Here is a 19,358-nt window from a genome sequence, read left to right as displayed (position 1 = left end):
CACTTAAAACAGAACAATTATCATTTATCTTGATATATTATTTACTAGGAGTGACTGTCATGGTTAGGGGCCCATGATTAGTGAGAGGGGAATCAGGAAGAACTTCTAGAATGTGGTGGGATAAAAGGAAGGGAGCTTAGGAAGCAGTTGTCAGAACCCAAGGCCCAAAGTTCTGATGTGGAAGCAAAAGCCACACTATCCCTAATCAAGACTCAGGAGGCTCTCTCCAAGACAAGCCTGGAATAGTACTTAATGAACCTGCAGGATCATATTAATGAGACTCTCTGTTAGGCCACCAGCTCATCAATTATTCATTCAGCTGCATTCCTGATACTTTGCTATCTTCCTCCTCTTTTTGCATTGGTGGGTGTGATTACTTTTTTAACCCTCCGTTTCCTTTCCTGGAGTGTAAACAAAGACTTCTGTGTTATGCTTTCCTTTTGCTCAAACATCATGTCTTCTCAGTGCTTACTGGGATATCAAGCATGATAACAGAAAGCTGCCGCAGGGAGAGTCTGACTTCTAAGAGTGTCAGAGAACCAGGGCACCCCTGACTTGTGCCTTCCTCATGCTCTGGGCCTATCTCTATATTATGTTTCTGGTCACACTGTGTTATAATTATCTGTCTATGTATGATTCTCCCATGTTAGACTATGGGTTCTTAGAGAATGTTGGATATGAAACAGACACTCACTGAACAGGGAAATGAGTGAATGAACAAATAAATGCATGTGGGTACTCAGTCCTGCCTGATACTCAGTCCTGTCTCTCTGCAGTCAAGAAGGCTGTGAGAGGGGGACCTCAGAACTGCCTGTATGTTCCAGAGGAAACCAAATGAAACAGAACAAGACAGAATTTTGCATTTAAAATCTGAGTCATGCAGGTAAAGATGTATCTGCAAGCTTGATGCAAAATACTCAAGTCCATGTGGTTTCTAGTTCTACATAAGCTTATTTTAATTTCTCTTCCTTTTGTTCTTTTCATTTTTTTTCATTGTTGGAGATTCATTGAGGGCCCAGAGAACCAGGTTATACTGATTACATTTATTAAGTATAGTCCCGCTTATAATTGTGTCCCACCTCCAAGAGGTGTGTCACACATCATGATCCTGTACCCTCCTCCCTCCTTCCCTCTATCCACTTCCCCATTCCCCCACTCCTCAGCATGTACTAGGTCATCAGTTGTCCTCATATCAGAATTGAGTACATTGGATTCTTGCTTCTCCATTCTTGTGATGCTTTACTAAGAAGAAGGTTTTAACTCCGTCCAGGTTAATACAAAAAATTTAAAGTCTCCATCTTTTTTAGTGGCTAAATAGTATTCCATGGTATACATATACCACAGCTGGTTAAGCAATTCCTGGATTGGTGGGCATTTAGGTTGTTTCCACTGTTTGGCAATTATAAATTGGGCTGTGATGAATAGTCTAGTGCAAGTGTTCTTATGGTAAAAGGATTTTTTTCTTCTGAGTAGATGCCCAGTAATGGGATTGCAGGATCAAATGGGAGGTCTAGTTGCAGTCCCACCATCAGTGTAAAAGTGTTACCTTCTCTCCACATCAATGCCAGCATCTGCAGCTTTGAGATTTTTTTGATGTGGGCCATTCTCACTGGGGTTAGGGACATCTTAGGGTGGTTTTGATTTGCACTTCTCTGATAATTAGAGATGTTAAGCATTTTTTCGTATGTTTGTTAGACATTTGTCTATCTTCTTTAGAGAAGTTTCTATTCATCTGTCTTGCCCATTGATATAAGAGATTGTTGGTTTTTTTATGCTGATTAATATGCATTCTCTTTAGATCCTAGTTATCAAGCTTTTGTCTGATTCATAATATGCAAATATCTTACTTCAGAAAGTTCATCAAGATTGGATCATGCTCTCTCTTATATGAAAACACAATTTTGTGCCAAAACTATGCCTGATTGTGGTATATAATTTCTTTTAAAAAAATGAAAAGTCATTGATTTTTTTTTTCATTTCATCAATGTCTTTTCATTTTTTTGAGAAATTATATACCACAATTGGCCATAGTTTTAGGCACAAAATTGTGTTTTCATGTAAGAGAAAACAAGATCTGATGCTGATGTACTTTCCGAAATGAAGTTCAACAAGCCTAAGTGTGAGTGAGCTTTGGTACAGTGGAATGGAGGCTGGGCTTGTGCTGAACTTGTTACTTTAGTTCACTCACTTAACGCCGACAAAAAAGCTCAGCAAACAAGTTTCCATTCTTCAGGAAGTGAAATTCTGGAGCCTGTGATGCTGACCAATGTCTTTACCCCTCATAGATAGTGAGGATAAGGAAAGGGAAAGACTGTAATTGTTTTTGTTTGCCCTGGACAGGTGGGATGAAGGCCAGCGCAGGCGGCACTACCTTACCGGCAGATTAACAAGATGAGGTGAGGCAGAAATCAGTATGAAGAAATGTTTTGAAATTCTACTACTTAAAAATTTCCCCAGTTATGACTTATTTGAATATTTAGTAGTAGAAAAGAGAGTAAGGACCTAAATGCTTTGAAAGAATAAAGAGAAATAAGAATACAAAAATAATTCCTTAGTTTTGGCAGGTAGACTGCAAAGCCAAAAGCAAATGGTGACTTTTGCCAAATGATTTCTTTGCCAAATTTATTAAATCTCAACTAGTCACAGTTCTATGAGATCATATTTTGAGAAATATCATCTGGAAGTTCTCTCCATAGACCTTTAAGTTGGCTCTTCTCATTGACTTGTACCGAGAATGGATTACAAATGTACTCACGCTATGGCCGTCCTTACTCCTGGGCAGTTGGCTGGGCTGGGATGGTTGATACTCTCAGACTAGATGCCCTGGACCTAGAGAAGCCTTATCCATTTATCCCGTGTCATGATTCTAAAATGCACGCTCCCCATTTGGCTTCTCTGAAATCTGAATGTGTTTTTCCAGCAGTACTTTGTAATCACTTTCGGTCAGGTGGCAGTGATGAAGTAGTTGTCACTGACTGCACAGGCCAAAATCTGGTTCCTGCTGTTCATGTTGTCCCAACTTCAGCTGAGGGATGTGCAGTGTACTGCTTGCCTTTGGTTGAGTTTCCCTTAAAATGTCTTCAATAAAATAGGCTATGATTCAGCATTGAAACAAAAACAGTTATTGTGTACAGAAAAGGGTGGGAAAATAAGCCAGAGGTATAAATGTGATGTTCACAAAGTAAAATATGTCACAGAAGAGGTGAAAATCAAATGCTTTGTGAGTCTGGAGGAAAGGAAGATGCCCACCAACGGATAAGCCTATCATAAGCCATGGTTTGAAATTAAAGGTTGGAGACGCTGTTTTCTTTCTTAGTGATATGGAAAGTAACGATTTATCTTTCAGTGGATAGTTATTTAGCTTCTAATCATTTTCTGTGTGTGCCAGGGTATGAAACATATTGAGAACCTTGCCTGTAAATTCATGGATTAATTTTTCTCCTCATTCAAGTTTTCTGGTAAAGAAATAATTTGAATTCAACTTAAAAATTTAAATTATTAGAATAGCAGTATTGACTGTGTTAAAGAAGAGTTAACCTTGACATTGATCTACCCTTTCTTGTACACAATACTCACTTTCACCTAGTTTCAGTTTAGCTTTATTTCCTAAAGATGGAATTGAACTGCTGGTCCTTGAAACAGTTCAAACCCAGGCAATTTCCATAAGCAGTGAGCACTGGGGACAGCTTTGCTGTTCTAAGTGGGAACAATGGGAAGCTCTCAGAGCATTAGAGTCAATAGGTCCCTTCTGTATTATCTATGACACGTGTATTTGTAGTACATAGTTTATACTGACTGCACACATTTCAACAGGATACAACCTCTCTTCTTTTTTGGTGATGTAATTAGAGGCTGGCCTCTCTCACTGGCTTCTTCATCAACATGAATGGGTCATTCTAAAGACACAACTACAGGATATAAATTAGAAAATCACATAATTTTAGGTAGAAACAATCGTGAGATGATTTAGTTTAACTCTTTTATTTTACAGATGAGTAAACTAAAGCCCAGAGAAATGAAATGGCCACCTGGGATTTCACAGCTCATTCATGGCAGTAATTAGGCCTCTGGCCCAGGTGCGGTGTCCCCCCACCGTCACACATGGACCCTGCAAGGCAAATTTTTGCATAACATGTTAGGTCTTTTTGTGTATTTTGGTTATATGTAATTCTTTATTTGATTCTGCTCTTCAAAATCTTTGTCCTGTTAGAACCGATATGCATTTACTAAAATTTCACAAGTGGTTATGAACTTAATCCTGGACTTAAAATATACCCTTCCATCTTAGAAGTTTTTTTTACTCCTAAGTAATTATGATATTGACGATTTTCACTGTTCATCATTTAATCTTGTTTCCCTTTTTCTAATAAAAAAGTGTAAACCAGTCTCTCTTGTATTTAAAAATGCATCAGTATGACAGTCTAACCAGAGACAGAGGGATGGGGAGAGGAGGTAGCAAAAATCCTTTTCTCTCCTCCCTATTCCACTTCCTCCAATGGAACTGACAATACATTGCAGAGGCCTACTAAACTGATAAACACGTGCTGGGCAGCATGGGCCACCTCACTGATTCTAGGATATGACATTTAAGAGCTTGTGAAAAAAGACCAGAGAGGGCTCACCAATGTATTTTGGTATACATCAAAATGAGATTGACTCTGCCTTGTTTTTTCCTGTTTTACAGTAGATGAATCTTGAAAACCAAAATTGAGGAATATATTTCCAGTGTGTGGTATGCGTATGTATGTTTTTAAGTGCCTATGATACAATGTGTGTGTTCACACACAGACAAACACATCTAAATCCTTAACACATGACATAGAGTTTTCTTCTCTCACAAAGATTTTAAAGTTTAACCATACCATTGTCCACTATTTCCACAAAAGCCAAAGTTAAGCATGTCCCTTCTCTATATAGAATTTTACATTTCCTTGGAATAGAGTAGAACCTTTGTTCTAAGGAACCATAGGAACCATAACAAACCGGTCAACATATGGAGGTGGTCAACATAAGGAAGTAGGCCTCTGTACTGATATGTACATGTGGTGCATATCTGGTCTATGAAAATTAGGTCAACTTAAGGAGGTGGTTAATGTAGGGAGGCAGTCAATTATGGAGGTTCTACTGTAGTTGTTCTCAAAATTAACTCCATCTTGGTTGTATAGTTTATCTAGAGTAAATGTGAAGTATATTTTCAAATAAAAATATGAAAATAATAAAAAAACTTAAAAAGAAAGAAAACAAAGAAAGCAAGGGTGAAGAAAAAGGAAGAAATTCTCTTCCCTGAAATCAAAAGAATGGAAATGATTTAATCTAAGGGCCTTTTAAAACCACATCGGAAAGCCTAGTACTTGGAAAGATAATACATGCTTGATATTGTGCTGAAAGCATAGCCTGAATCACTATGAAAAGAAATGTTAATACTGTGTATATTACAAATCTGCCTCTTGAAAATCTATAGGGAAATGTTATTAGAATGAACAATTCTATAAAAGTGATTATGTGCAAACTTCCATTCAAAATAGAAATACCTTATTTTACTTGACTCTGCCGATGACTATTTTACATTATGAGATGCTTTGCTAGATTTATTTTTATTTTTTCAAAAATGTTTGTTGATGTTTTAAAATTTTTCAGGAAAGTCATTCCTATGGGATGCGGTCCTGAGCTGTGGAGTGAGCATGAGAGTAGAGGCGAGGTGGTGTGATGTTTGATCCCTGATAGGGCCTTAACTGGACACCTTACAGAGCCAGCCCCAGGGTGGGCAGTTCTGGGCCTGTGCGTCCCAAAATGTGAAAGGACTGGCTGAGATCATTGCTCTCATTGTTTCTAGTTTCAACGTTCTGCAGTTCGTCTGCTTATCTTGCCTGATTAAAGCTGTCAGGAACCTTTAGCCTGAATGAAGGTGGAAAATAGCCATTCAATCATAAGAACAAATTTTAATGCAAAATTTTTAAAAATTTTTCTTATCATTAAAACCCTGTTTTGGCCTCAAGTATCAGCATATGCACTTGCAAAGAAATCACATTTGTCAACTCTTATAATCTAGTCATTAGCAGGCCATCGTATTTTCCAAATGCCATTTGGAACCATTCTCTCTCCAAAAAATGAAGCATCAACATTGAATGCCCACTTAGGCTTGCTCCCTTTAGCTTTCGTGTCTTAGTCATTTAAAAAATAATGCTTTTGAATAACAGAGTTATTTTTTCCTTCTGATTTTTTTTCTTACAAAATTCAGTTTCCTGGGCAGCTTCTAGAGGGAAAATTCAATCATGAGATGTTACCATAGAAGAGGGCACCGTGCTACTTTTAATATTAGCCGTTTAAAATCCAGGTAAGGTCATCTAAGTTTTCTGATTTTTACCTAGGGAGAACCACCACCTCCCTTAAAAAAAAATATATATATATATATATATATGTATATATATATATATCATTTGTCTGGTTGGCCAGTAATTGACTTTGTCCCTTTTTTCATTTATTTTCCTGTCTCCTGGTTGTAGCATCTTCTCCCTGGAGTCTCAGGTTAGAAGTTTTCCCTTTTGTGAAACCATGACAGGTGCCTAATTGAATGATGAATGTCCCTTTATTACTCTGTAATTGAACTGCCAGCTTTTTGATTGGTTTGTAGAGATGCTCCCCCCCTCATCAGGCACTGCAGGGGGCTTGGTAGTTGGCAGTCTGGTCCTACCCTCCATCTGTCTAATCCCATCTAGCCCCCACTTGCTTTTTGGGGGGTGGTGATAGAGGTAGGGAATGAGGGGGAGAGAAGTCATAATAAATTATGCTAATTTGACGTGGCTCTGACAATGAGAGGATCCTATTGTTCCATGCATCTTGGGGGTAAATGCTTCAAGACATTTTGTCATCGTGGTGCCTAGCCTGACAGGCCCAGGATGAAGATTAATGGGCCTCACCTGAGTGACAGAACAGGGGATTGTGGGGAAGAGAGGGTCATTCATCATACTCTGACAGGTGTCATTCAATCCGACAGCAGCCCCACCATCACCCAGCTAGCAGTTCCATTTTTCTGCCAGTTAAGGAAGGAGTTTAATAACATCCCCAGAATTAAAACTCATTCTTTGTAGCAGGTTTGGCAGCTGAAAATAAGAAAATCAATTCTTCACATGTTCCAGCACAGTTAACTGACTGGGGCTTTGACTCTAATTTAGTCTTTGGGCTGCATTTCAAGGCAAGAGCTTTTTGTAAGACATCATCTGTTACAATTTATCCATAGTGATAACTTTGGGGTGTTATTTTTGTGGGTGCATCAAAGATGCAGGTTTCCATACCCAGTGCCATTTTACCCACTGCTTGCTGAAGCACAGCCCTGCAGTGGCTGGTTCTCTGCTACTTTATCCTTATTAACAATGTTTACTACTTTTTCTTCATTAATATTGATCTCCTCCCCAACTAACAGGAACAATAAGACAGACACTAATTTGAAACATTTGGTATCATTAAACTGTTTGGATTTCAGGTTTCAGGGATCTTGGAAGGCAGAGAAAATGGCTTGAAGATTAAGAAGACGAGTTAAACCTTGGTGCTTTATTATGACTCAGTGAACGATGACAATAGGTTGGTAGGTATGGCCGACTGCAAAACAGGGCTGTGGATTTCTTTTGTCCCTCTTCTCCGCTGGAGGAGGAATCTGTTTCTCCACCTTCATGATTCTTGGCTATTTGTGCTTGTTGTTAGTTTAGACCAATAAAATGTGGCAGAAGTGTAACTTTGAAGACTGGGGCTTACAAGAGCAACACTTTCTGATTTTACTCTTTGTGAAACCTACCACCACATAAGATGTCAGTCCACCATGCTGTGAGGAAGCCCAAACTAGCTACATGGGAAAAGAGGCTACGTGGAGCTGCACTGGGCCCCCAAACATACAAGTGATATATTCCTGGATCTTCCAGCCCATTTCAACAGCCAGCTGGATGCAGCCACATGGAGGCCATACTGGACATTTGAACCCTGGCTGACACCATGTGGAACAGAAGAACTGCCCTACAGAGCACTGCCTAAATTTCTAGCCCACAGAATTATGAGCTAATAAAAAGGTCATAGTTTAAAGCCATTACATGTTGGAGTTATTTGCTATATAATGATGAATAAACAAAACAGTGAATATGAGATGATAGTGGCACAATTCAAGGAAGCCAGGTATGCAGCTATTTTCCTGCAATATGGTGGAGGAAATGCTTTGTTTTGGGAGGCAACACTGTTCCCTTTAAATCTCTCTGTTTGAGTAACTTTGCTGTCTCTGGCTATGCCTTTTCTTCTATAGTACAGAATAGTTCTACAGTTGAAAAACTGAAAGGAGGTGTAGGGGAGTGTCAAGTGGGATTGGTTGAGAGAATCTGTGTTGTTGGCAAAAAAAATTGTCACATGATTTCTATACTTCTAATCCCATCTTTCTCATTTTATACAGCTAGGATCCAAGAAGATATCCTTGAAAAATAAATTCCAAAATTGGAGTATTTAATCTGTGGTACAATGCTGAACATGGCTAAAGGGTTGTGAGTTATATACATTGATTAAACTAACCATATCACGGATTGTCTTCACAGAGTGTCGTATACATGAAGACACAGCACATATAGATAATTATGTATTTTCTTGTGAATTATTTAATTTGACCCTCAACAGTAATCATATCAGCTAAAGACTTTGGTAAAATAATCTATTGGAACATCAAAACAAAAAATTATCCTAGTTCTGATGCCTTCAGAGAGATAGGCGCCATAATCATAATTCTTTTGATTTCTGAGAAGTTATTTCAGAAAGAACTGGAACAAAAATTCGATGTGACGGATAGCTATTTGTTTAAAGAGAGTGTCTATAAAGCCATGTGTTGTAAGTACACAGAGGGCATGCAATAACTTTTGGAAAATCCAAAAGTTGTGGATATCTGTTACAGTGGAAGAATATCTGAAGCTTGAGAAGAAGAGAAAAATTATATTGGACAATTGCATCTTGAGGAAGGTCTTGAGCCATGGTTAATTCCCAGGAATCAAATAAAAGTAAATATCACCATGGTAATTTTTAAATAATTCCTTATACGACAGAACTTTTCCTTTCCTTAAGAACATCTTTCAAAACAAACATCTGAAACTTTAGTCATTAGGTTCAAATACAGTGTCTTTGAAACCAGTAAGTACTACTTGCTTGAAGAGTCTTTAAACAAGGCCATTATTGCTGAACACTGACTCTGTGGTGTTGGGTGAGCTGTCTGTGTTGGCTTTGCCTCCTTAAGAATCTCTGCTGTCTTTCATTTCAAATTGACCTTCGGACTCACATGTCTGTTTAGAGTCAGTATCTCCTGATCCCTAAACACTTGTCCTAGAACCTGGTGATTTGATCACATCTCCTTAGCATCTTCCATGGCTCTTTTCCTGCCTCAGATCTTGCTACTTCATTTTAGCACCAGTATTGTAAAGGTGCTCCATCTTGATATCTGATGGGACATGGAATAACTGGTGGAACACGGAAGATTCACTCTTCCTGTCTTTTCACTGAACCTGAAAACCAAGAATTAATTATTAAAAACATATTATCAACTTCTACTCATCCTTGAGCAGCCAGAATGATTGGTTCATTTTAGAGCACGTGGGGTAATGCTCTAATAGAAAGCATACTACAATAATTTATGGCTTATAAGGTAGCAGAGAGCCTGGCACATAGCAGGCACTCAAGAAATGATGACGAATAAATAGTAAGAAGTCAGCCCATAATTATCAGCTGTGTACTGACTGTAGCAGTTAGGAATTTACATGTATAAAAAAGGTAAATTCATGGACTTCTAAAAATGTAGAAGACTACATTTGTTGTAGACTTCTACATTTGTTGAGACTAGGCAATTCTAATTCACTTCCTTGAATCTATGGATTTTGTTGTTGTTTGCTTGTTTGTTTACAATCAAATACCACACTAAACCAACTAAATTATGGTTTGGAGATAGAATTTTGGATTAAGAGTCAGAAAAGCCCAGAAATAAACCCACATGCACAATGGTCAAATGATCTTTGACAAGGGCACCAAAAATATACAATAGGGAAAGGAAAGTATTTTTTAAAAATGACGTTGGGCAAACTAGACAACCACATGCAAAAGAATCAAGTTCTACCCTTAACTTTACACAATACACAAAAAGCAACTTAAAGTGGATTATAGACTTCACCATGAGACCCAAAAGGATAAAACTGTCAGAAGAAAAAAGGAAAAACCTATTGACATTGGCCTTGACAATGATTTTTTAGATATGATGCTAACAACACAGGCAACAAAAGCAAAAAATAGACAAGTAGGATTACATCGCACTGAAAAGTTTCTGCACAGCAAAGGAAACAATCAACAAAATAAAAGGGCAACTTAAAGATGGAGAGGAATATTTGCAAACCAAAGATATGGTAAAGGGCTAATAGCCAAAGCATGTAAGGAAATCCATAGGTCAGTAACAAAAACCACATAACCCAATTAAAATAATGGGCAAAGGAACTGAATAGACAGAAGATGGCCGATAGGTAAATGAAAAGGTGGTCAACATCACTAATTATCAGAAAAATGAAAATCAAAATTATAGTGAGCTATCCCCTCACATCAGTGAGGATGGCTATTAGCAAAAGGGCAAAAAGATGAGGAGGGTGTGCAGAAAGGGGAACCCTGTGGACTCTTTCTAGAAATGTAAATTAGAATAGCTTCCATAAAAAAATTATGGACATTCCTAACACAAACTAAAAATTAAGGTTATCACATGACCTAGCAATCCCACTTCTGTGCATATAACCAAAGAAATAGAAATCAAGATTTTAAAAATGTATCTGGATTTCCCATGTTCATTTCTGCATATTCACAACAGCCAAAACATGAAATGATCAAATGTCCATCAATGTATGAAAAGATGAAGAAAATGTGGCATCCACGTACAAGGTCTAACAGTTAAGTTGTGAACTCATCTTAGAAAAAGTGCTACTTACTGGCAGTGCCTGCAGTTCAATGGAGTAGGGTGCTGGCCCCATATGCCGGAGGTGGCAAGTTCAAACCCAGCCCCAGCAAAAAACTGAAAAAAAAAAAAAAAAAAAAAAAGTGCTACCTACCTCATTGCTGAATATCACTACAGTCCCCAGATGGCCAAGGCAACCGTAGTGATATTCAGCAATGAGGTATGTAACACTTTTCTAGGATGAGTTCACAAACTTAAATGCCCAACCTCATATACATAAAATGGAATATTACTCAGCCTTGAAAAAAGAGATGCTGCTATTGACAGCATAGATGACTCTGCTAAGTGAAATAGGCTAGACATAGAAGGATGAATATTGTACAATCTCAATTATATGAGAAATAAAAAATAGCCAAGTTCACAGAAGCAGAGAGTAAAATGGTGTTTGCCAGGGCTTGGGGTGAGGGGGTGGGGGGGAGAAAAAAGAAGTATTGATCAAAAGTATGAATTTTCACAAGATGAGTAATTTTTATATTTCTACTATACACTATAGTGCCTATAATTTATAATACTTATATTATGCTTAAAAATTTGCTAAGAGGATAGATCTTAAGTGTTCATAGGGCAACAATAATAATAAAAAGAAGAGGGTGGAAGAAAATTTTTTAGGGCATGATGTGTATATGGCATTGGTTGTGGTGATGATTTCATGGGTATATACTTATTAATATCTCCAAACTCATCAAGTTGTGTACTTTAAATATATACAGGTTTTTGTATATCTATGATACTTCAAAAAGTGGTTTTAAAGAAATGCCAGTAATACATGGATTAACTACACTTAAGAGTCATACAAAACTAAATTATATATTATTTAGTGATATAGTCATCAATGTAAAATTAAAACTAAAAGCAAACGCATTATCAACAAACAAAAAAGTCAGAAGACTTTAGTCACACAGTCTCTGTCACGTAGGAGGTAACTCTGTGCAAATTGTTTCACATCTGTAGCCCAGACAAACCTTCTCCATAAACATCTATTCTGTGACATCTTTACATGTGGTCCCAGTTTTTCTCAATAATAGAAAATTCAGATTGGGTTTCCTAGATGATAATGCACATTGTCTCTGGAAGTAGAATCTGTACCAATGAAGTCAGAATTTCTTGAGAACAGAAGGTGAAGAAGGAAAAAGGAATTGAAAAAGAATGGAAAACAAGAGGAAAGAAAAAGAGCAGGCCCCTCAGCATCAGAGGTGACGAGGCTAGGAGAGGGCAGGACTCATGGAATATGACAGCCTGAGCAAAATTCAAAACTTGAGGATGACAAATATGAATGTTAAAACCACCCAAACCACAAGTGCGCTGATGGCTTTCTCTTTGCTGGGCAGAAGAGAGTGAATAACTAACCCATTACAAAGATCCACTCAAGCTGACGGCATCGGTGCGACAGTCTGCTTCTACAAAGAACTGTGAGATGCAGTTTCCATGCAGGGAAGCCCAGTCAGAGGCACAGTATTCCAGCAGGGGTGGAGGTCTGATTTCAGGGAGGTGGATTCCATCTGACTTACAGCAGCACCAAAGCCTGACTTTGGCAGCAGTTCCTGGGATATAATTCTATAAACAGTCTTTTCTTTCCAGACTTCCAATGTGAATTTAGACCTCAGCACAGATTCTGTCTCACATCTTTATTTTGTGTCATCACATTCTAATCCGATGACAAACAGTTGGTCTGAGATTTCAGTATATTACTATATTAGTGCAATTTATGTCCTGTGTGGAAGTTGATGATGTGTAAAGACTGTACAGTGGACTCGCCTGGATTCTAATCCAGCACCTAAATGGATAGTGTTGCTTTGGTGATCACAATGGTACTTTGTTACGAAATCAAAGGGTTAGTTTGTGGTGCTGGCTCACCAGACGCACAGCAGCAATATTAATCACATTTCCCCCAACTGGGCCAACGCTCTGCAGTTCACCTTGGAATGATCACTCTTAAAATGTCACCTCTAATCCTGCCATTTCTGCTTGATAAGGTTTAAAGAAACATTATTTTAAAATATATGCTCTATCTTAAATAAGCAAGATAAATAATAGAGTGGAGTAGATCCAGTGGGGATGACTACCCAAGTGACTCATAAAGGGAACACTGCCTAGCCAAGAATACCAGGGCTGGACTTAGCCTGCTTCATGAGGGCTGCAGAGCTGGATGGCAAACCCATTAGCCTGGTGCATTCCCAGTCCAAGTCTCTTTCAGTTGTTTTTTTTTAGAAGAAATTTCCACCACTTGAAAGCAAAGCGGTTTCTTGGCACATCCCAGAAGGAGTAGACCTTAAACAGATGAGCTCAAGAAGAATAGAAAGTAAATGAATTTCCATTTTCACAAGCTTGAGTCTGCTCATTTTCAGAGAGGACGAATCATGCAGAAAATAGTGCCAAATTACTCATGGTTTAATGACAATTTCACAGAAAAGACCACTGATCTCCAAAGTTGTCATGCTCAGGACTGCATCTGGATAGAGGTAGCTGGACCTGGGAGGGGTATCAGCGCGAGGCCTTCATGCCTCAGGGACCGAGGCCTCACTTTTGGCTCCCTGGCTTACTGTGTTGACAGAGACAAGATGCTCTACCACGGGCAGCTGCTGAGTGCTCTGCAGTGCTCAGTGGGCATTTGTGGTGTGTCCTTGTTCCTGGCCTTTTGATCCTTGCTGAGATACAAGAGATCAGACAATGTCATGTGATATTACATGAAGTAAATTCTCAGCTAACTCAACTATTTTTGCTGGTTTGAAAGCTTTTGCTATTCTTGCTAGAGCAACAGATAATTTGGGGGCCATGTTTCTTTTCTGGAGAGGTGAGTATATGGTTTGGGGAGGGATTATTTGCCAATTTTGTAGACTATTTTAAAGACTTTTAAAAGGACAAGAAATAGGTGATAAGCCCCTTGGTCATGAGACATGACCTTAGTTCTCTCATCATGCTTAACAGACAGATGTTGCCTTGTTAGGCTCTTCCTTTCCTTGAACACTGCTCATTGTTATTAGAGATGGGATGTCAGTTGAATACCACCCACAGAGCTAACGGGTAATAGTATATTTTTTACAAGTGTTTGTCCATGTTCCTATCTCATTGAGCTTGCCTTCATAAAGATTATTTTATTTTCTTCACTAGAAGCATATCTAAGAACAATATAACATGAGCCACAGATACATTTAAATATTCTAGTAAATACATCAAAAATGAAGAGGAAATAGTGAAAACAATGTTAATAATACAGTTCAATTAATCTAATATATCTAAAATATCATTTCAACAGGTAATCTTCAAAAAACCCTAGTGTATTTCACATTTTTGTCTCCCTGCTATGTATTACAGAAATCCGGTGTATATAACACAATTCAATCTGGACTGGACACATTCTATGGTCTCAGTAGCCACATGTGGCCAGGGGCTACCATGTTCAATAGCACAGATCTAGACTGAACACGATCACCCCAACTATTTTCAAAGTGTTTTTGTAATATTAGGTAAAGAGTTTTGGAGCATTCAGAAACAGTAATCAAGACTGTAGATGACATTTGTCAAGGCACAAAATAAAAATATATAAAGCCAGTTGCCAGCAAGACTCCTCTTAGTCACATATTTAAACTATAAGGATGGCAATAACCCATAGAGAAACCATAACTATTAGATTATTAGTCTTCCTTCCAATGGTAGCACAGAAGTGTGTACCAAAGAAAAACAATTTACAACTGTGAAACATATTTCTTATGATTTCTGCCAAAATCATACTATTCAATTTTTTTAACTACATAAAATCCCCTGATAAGTAAGATCTAGATCAAAATTCTGAAATATTATCTCTAAGACATGAGGATCTTTGACATATGCTTAGGGTGTCTGGGTCATGGTCTAATTCCACGTATAGTAGTTCTTCCATGTAACAAACCATTTCCAATTTGTAGTCACTCTAGCAAGAAGTAATTATTATAATACTTTGATTTGGTTAGCGAATCAGAGCCTAAGGGTTTAACTTGAAAGGAAACACAGGAAGATCCATTTAATTCTATTATTTGTAAGATGAGAGAGTTGGACAAGAATCAGGGGTTGGCAAACTTTTTCTGTAAAGAGCCAGAGAGTAAATATTTTAGGTTTTGTGGGCCACACACTCTGCTTTAAGACTCAGCTCTGTTGCTTGTAGTGGGAGAGCAGCCATAGAAAACATACGGTTGAAGAGGTGTGTCCAGGGGTGGCCCAGTGGCTGTGCTTTGATGATCACTGAATTAGATCAAGGACAACAGGCATGGGCCACTACTCCCTGTCCTCCTCAGCAGTATTGGCTTTCTGAGCACAGCATCCAACAGCCTGTCCATGCAGCCTCATAGTCCTCCACAGCAGTGCTCCAGGCGACAACGACCAGCCACCTACAATTGGCGTGTGCATTGAAACTTATTTTTTGCCATCCCTGGATGATTTCTAGGGTCCTATGGGTTTGAACAACTCTCATTTTTTTTTTTAACTCTCATTTTTTAATGGGGATTTGCACTTTAATATTTGGGAGAAATAAAAGAGTACTGTCAAATATTTTTTAAAATCTTCAATGTGAAGTGAAAGGGATTTTTTAAGGAAATGTGGTGTTTGAGAAAGAAGGCCTAGGGTAGGCTTTAAGCTATCTTCTTACCTGAAGGTCAGTCTGTTCTTAGCAGAAAGATTAAATCTCCTCATTGCCATTCATCCTTTATTGTAAGAGTGAGAATAGTGATGCCACAGGAGAGAGTGTTGTTTGAGGGAGCGGTCTATTCTTACCAGCGGAGGCAGAGCCACTTTGTAGGTCCATGGAAGGATCTTTCTGGAGGCCTCAGGGTCAATTTGAATATAAGGTTGTACGGAGATAGGGATAGACGTGGAGGACTAGGGAAGGTGAGAATGATGGACAGTAGATATTCTAGAAATCACCAGAGATAATTACTAGGTTATATATATATATATATATATATATAAAGGATAATATTGCCTCTGTTTGTTAATGGAGACTTCATAGGGCCTCATTTTTTTTTTTTTTCGCTTGAAAATTGTAATTCTAAGACAGGGTTTATGAAAAAATAATTAGCACTTTTTTTGAGGGCTGTAGCTTTTCTCTGCTCATGTTTTCATGCTCTGAATCACACCTGTGGCATAATTAATAAAGAACTGATTACAATGAATGAGTAGGTTAAGCTCTCATTCTGTTCCATGGGTGGCTTTGTGGGATGTGGTTACTGGGTGGAAAACAACATTAAAACACCTGTAGTGGTAAGACAAGGTCACTGCAGAATCCTGGAATGGTAAAGCAGAATCACAGGGAACTTTTCATTTAAGCCCAACATGGCACAGATGAAGCAAGTAAGGTCACTTAGCTAGTGCCTAACTTTTGTCAGATTACAGTTGCTACAATTGCCCTTTCAGTGATCTTTGAGGCATGACAGGACCCAGAGGTGGTTCATTGGTGTGAAAAGCCCAGTGGAATGAGGCAGTAATTATGCCCAGGTGCAGAGGTCATCAAACTGTGTCTCCACATGACAATATTTCTCATCCTTCCCACCCTCCTCCCTGCCGCGACCCAGAACCTCTAGCCCACAGAGACACACAGATTCAATAGGTGGGTCTCTGGGAGATTATGGTCTGGTGTATTCTGGCTATCAGGGGAATCGCATCATAGATTAAAAGTGTAGATTATTTGCATATATTGCATCCTCGTGCATGGTGCTCTGACCCTGCAAGTTGGGAACCCAGACCTGGCACCTTAGTAGAAACTTTAACAGGACAATCCAGCATTCTATCAGGTCACTTGCTTCCAGCTAGTGCCACCTATGGCAGCGTCAGTGGATCCATGCTCTGATGCTCATCTTTTCATTTTTGTATCTCCTCTACTGAATAGTGACAAACTTTGGTCAATAATCACCGAATAAATGAAATCATTATCTCAGTTAGTGTGGTGAAAATATATGCCACTTTGAGAGGTTATAATACAAGATTTTGACCCTGTCAGGGAGATATTGAAGCCTTCCCTGGGGAGGGGACTGATAATTGTGCTGCCATTTGGAGAAGGTCTAGAAGTTAACTGGGTGAAGAAGAGAGGGAACAAATTCCTAGGCAGAGGGAAAAGCATGTGTGAGCATTGCAGGTTCAAGAAAATGAAAGAAGGTCTCTGGACTTTGAGTAGAGTTTGGGGGTGTGTGGTGTGAGAGACTGGGAGAAAGAGGAGGAGGATATGATAGGAAAAGGACTGGGATGAAGTTGATGGAATGACTTGAGTAAATGTAAGAGTGGAAAGAGGCAAAGTGGCACGAAGGCTCTCCCCTTAGTCTTCTTTCCTCTCTATAGGTCTCAGGGATCAAAGTACACCTCTCTATAGACATTACACTTAGACCATGGACTGTGAGTTACCAAATACCTCAGGCTCTTGCAAGGTCTACTCTGCCCAGAACACAGCCCTGCACCTCAGCTTCTTTCCTGTGCTAAGGCACCTGTTCTTTAGACCCTCACCAGCACTTAGCTCCTCGTTCTCCTCTGTCAGTCCTACCCAGGCTGGATTGCTGCCCCTTCTCTGTGTCCCTAGAGTTTCCTCTGCTGACCCGCTTCATTACTTCTGCAATTCGGACACTGTCTGGTCCTATGTCACTCTCTCCCTGCTCTGTGAAGTCCTAGACAATGACAATGATAATGACATTGGCAATGACATCTCATTCAATTTTTGTGTCCTTAGCACCCAGTATGGGGCCAGAAACTCAAATACAGATATGAATGATTGAGAGAAGGGGTGGATGGAGGCAAATATCGCCTGCATTTGGACTAAATGCAGGCAGCTGGGGCCAATTGGAGCGAGGAGTGTTGAGAAAGCTTGTTCAGGGAAGGGCAGCAAGGCAGGTCTGTGGTACCGGTGATCGGATAGGCCTGGATGTGTCTGGTGTCTTTTCTTCTCTCTCACCGTGTCCATCTCTCTTGCTGCTGGGCTCACTCCACCTTTATTGATGCCTAAGGCTGCACTCTTGATTTTCTTTGGTCTGAGTGGGGTAGGGCCAAGGAGAGGAAGGCTGTCGGGAGGGTGGAGAAGAGGTTTCCATGTTGGGATTAGCTCTGCACCTCACAGGGAGGGGTCCTGCTGGTGGTTTTCAGAGCAGAAATCAAGTTAAATAATTTGTTGTTAGCCAATTGCTTAAAAAGTAAATTTAAAGATATGAAACCCAACTTATTTTTTTCCTCAAATGGGTGCTTTTGAGGAAGATTTTTTGATTATGCGAGATATAATCAAAAAAGTAACGGGATGGTAAGTACAGTGCTCTGTCGTATGTGCATCTGTGTGCGGTCCCCAGCACCTTTCCTGCTTGCAGCAAGCCACCCAGCCTTGGTTTCTTCATCTGTAATTGAAAAGGATGGTCGTTTTTTTTTTCAATAGGGTTGTCGTGAGGATGAAATGAGATAATGTCCAGTTAGCACAAGGCCTGGCACATGGTGAGCCTGAAAGAGTATAAACCAAAGCTATCGTGGTGGACAGTACATGCAATTGTATGTCTTAAATAGCTCTGTTTGCTTAGCTCTTTTGCCTGTGAACCTTTCCAGTACAAAGTACCATTCACATGCATGGATGTCTCAAATGATTCTGCATGTTTATTAATGAAATTCAGCAGGTAAATATAAAACTGAGTATTTCTTAGAATAAGATCTTCATTTTGCTGAAATTGACTTTTTCCTTTTTGATTCAGGAAAAAAAAATGCTATACTTCTTTCTCCTTTGAAGTTAATCAAAATCACACTTGTTCAACTTATCCAATTCCAAGTGGTTCTCAGTAGCATTATCTCAACTGGGAGGTGTAAAAATCCCTGTAACTTTATATCTTTCCACTTTATCTGATATGCCTAAACTTAGCTACTCAGGGGAGTCATGTTCTTGCTAGGTGGGGAGAATAACCACTATTTTAGCTCATGGCAAACACAGACATCTCTTTCAGGAAGACTTGAAATTGGCTAAAATAAATCGCTTACTCATCATGACATTTACAGGTATTATTAGCTTTTCTGAAATGTGGTCCTTTCAGGGTTCAGACTAAAGGCAGCATATTGTACCAGAGAAAGCACAAAATTAAGAATAAAGAATTCTGACTGTAACCTTTACTACCTGTGTGACCTTGCACAAGTCACTGAATCTTCCCAAGCTCTCTTATTTCATACTTCTATAAAATGAGGCTAAAATAACCCCCTATTTGTTGTGAATATTGATGGATAGTTTATAATTACTGAAAGGATGACTCTTACCCACTTCTTTCCCTAAAGGATAGGTTTTCTCAGAGTTCTAATATTCAAATATGTATATATAAATACACACAGGTTGTCCATAAAGTTCATGTTTTAAATTGCATATAAACTTTACAGATATTCTATGCAT

This window comes from Nycticebus coucang, chromosome 4 (genome assembly GCF_027406575.1).
Source record: "Nycticebus coucang isolate mNycCou1 chromosome 4, mNycCou1.pri, whole genome shotgun sequence".
NCBI classification, from domain to species: Eukaryota; Metazoa; Chordata; class Mammalia; order Primates; family Lorisidae; genus Nycticebus; species Nycticebus coucang.
This window is presented reverse-complemented; position numbering follows the sequence as displayed.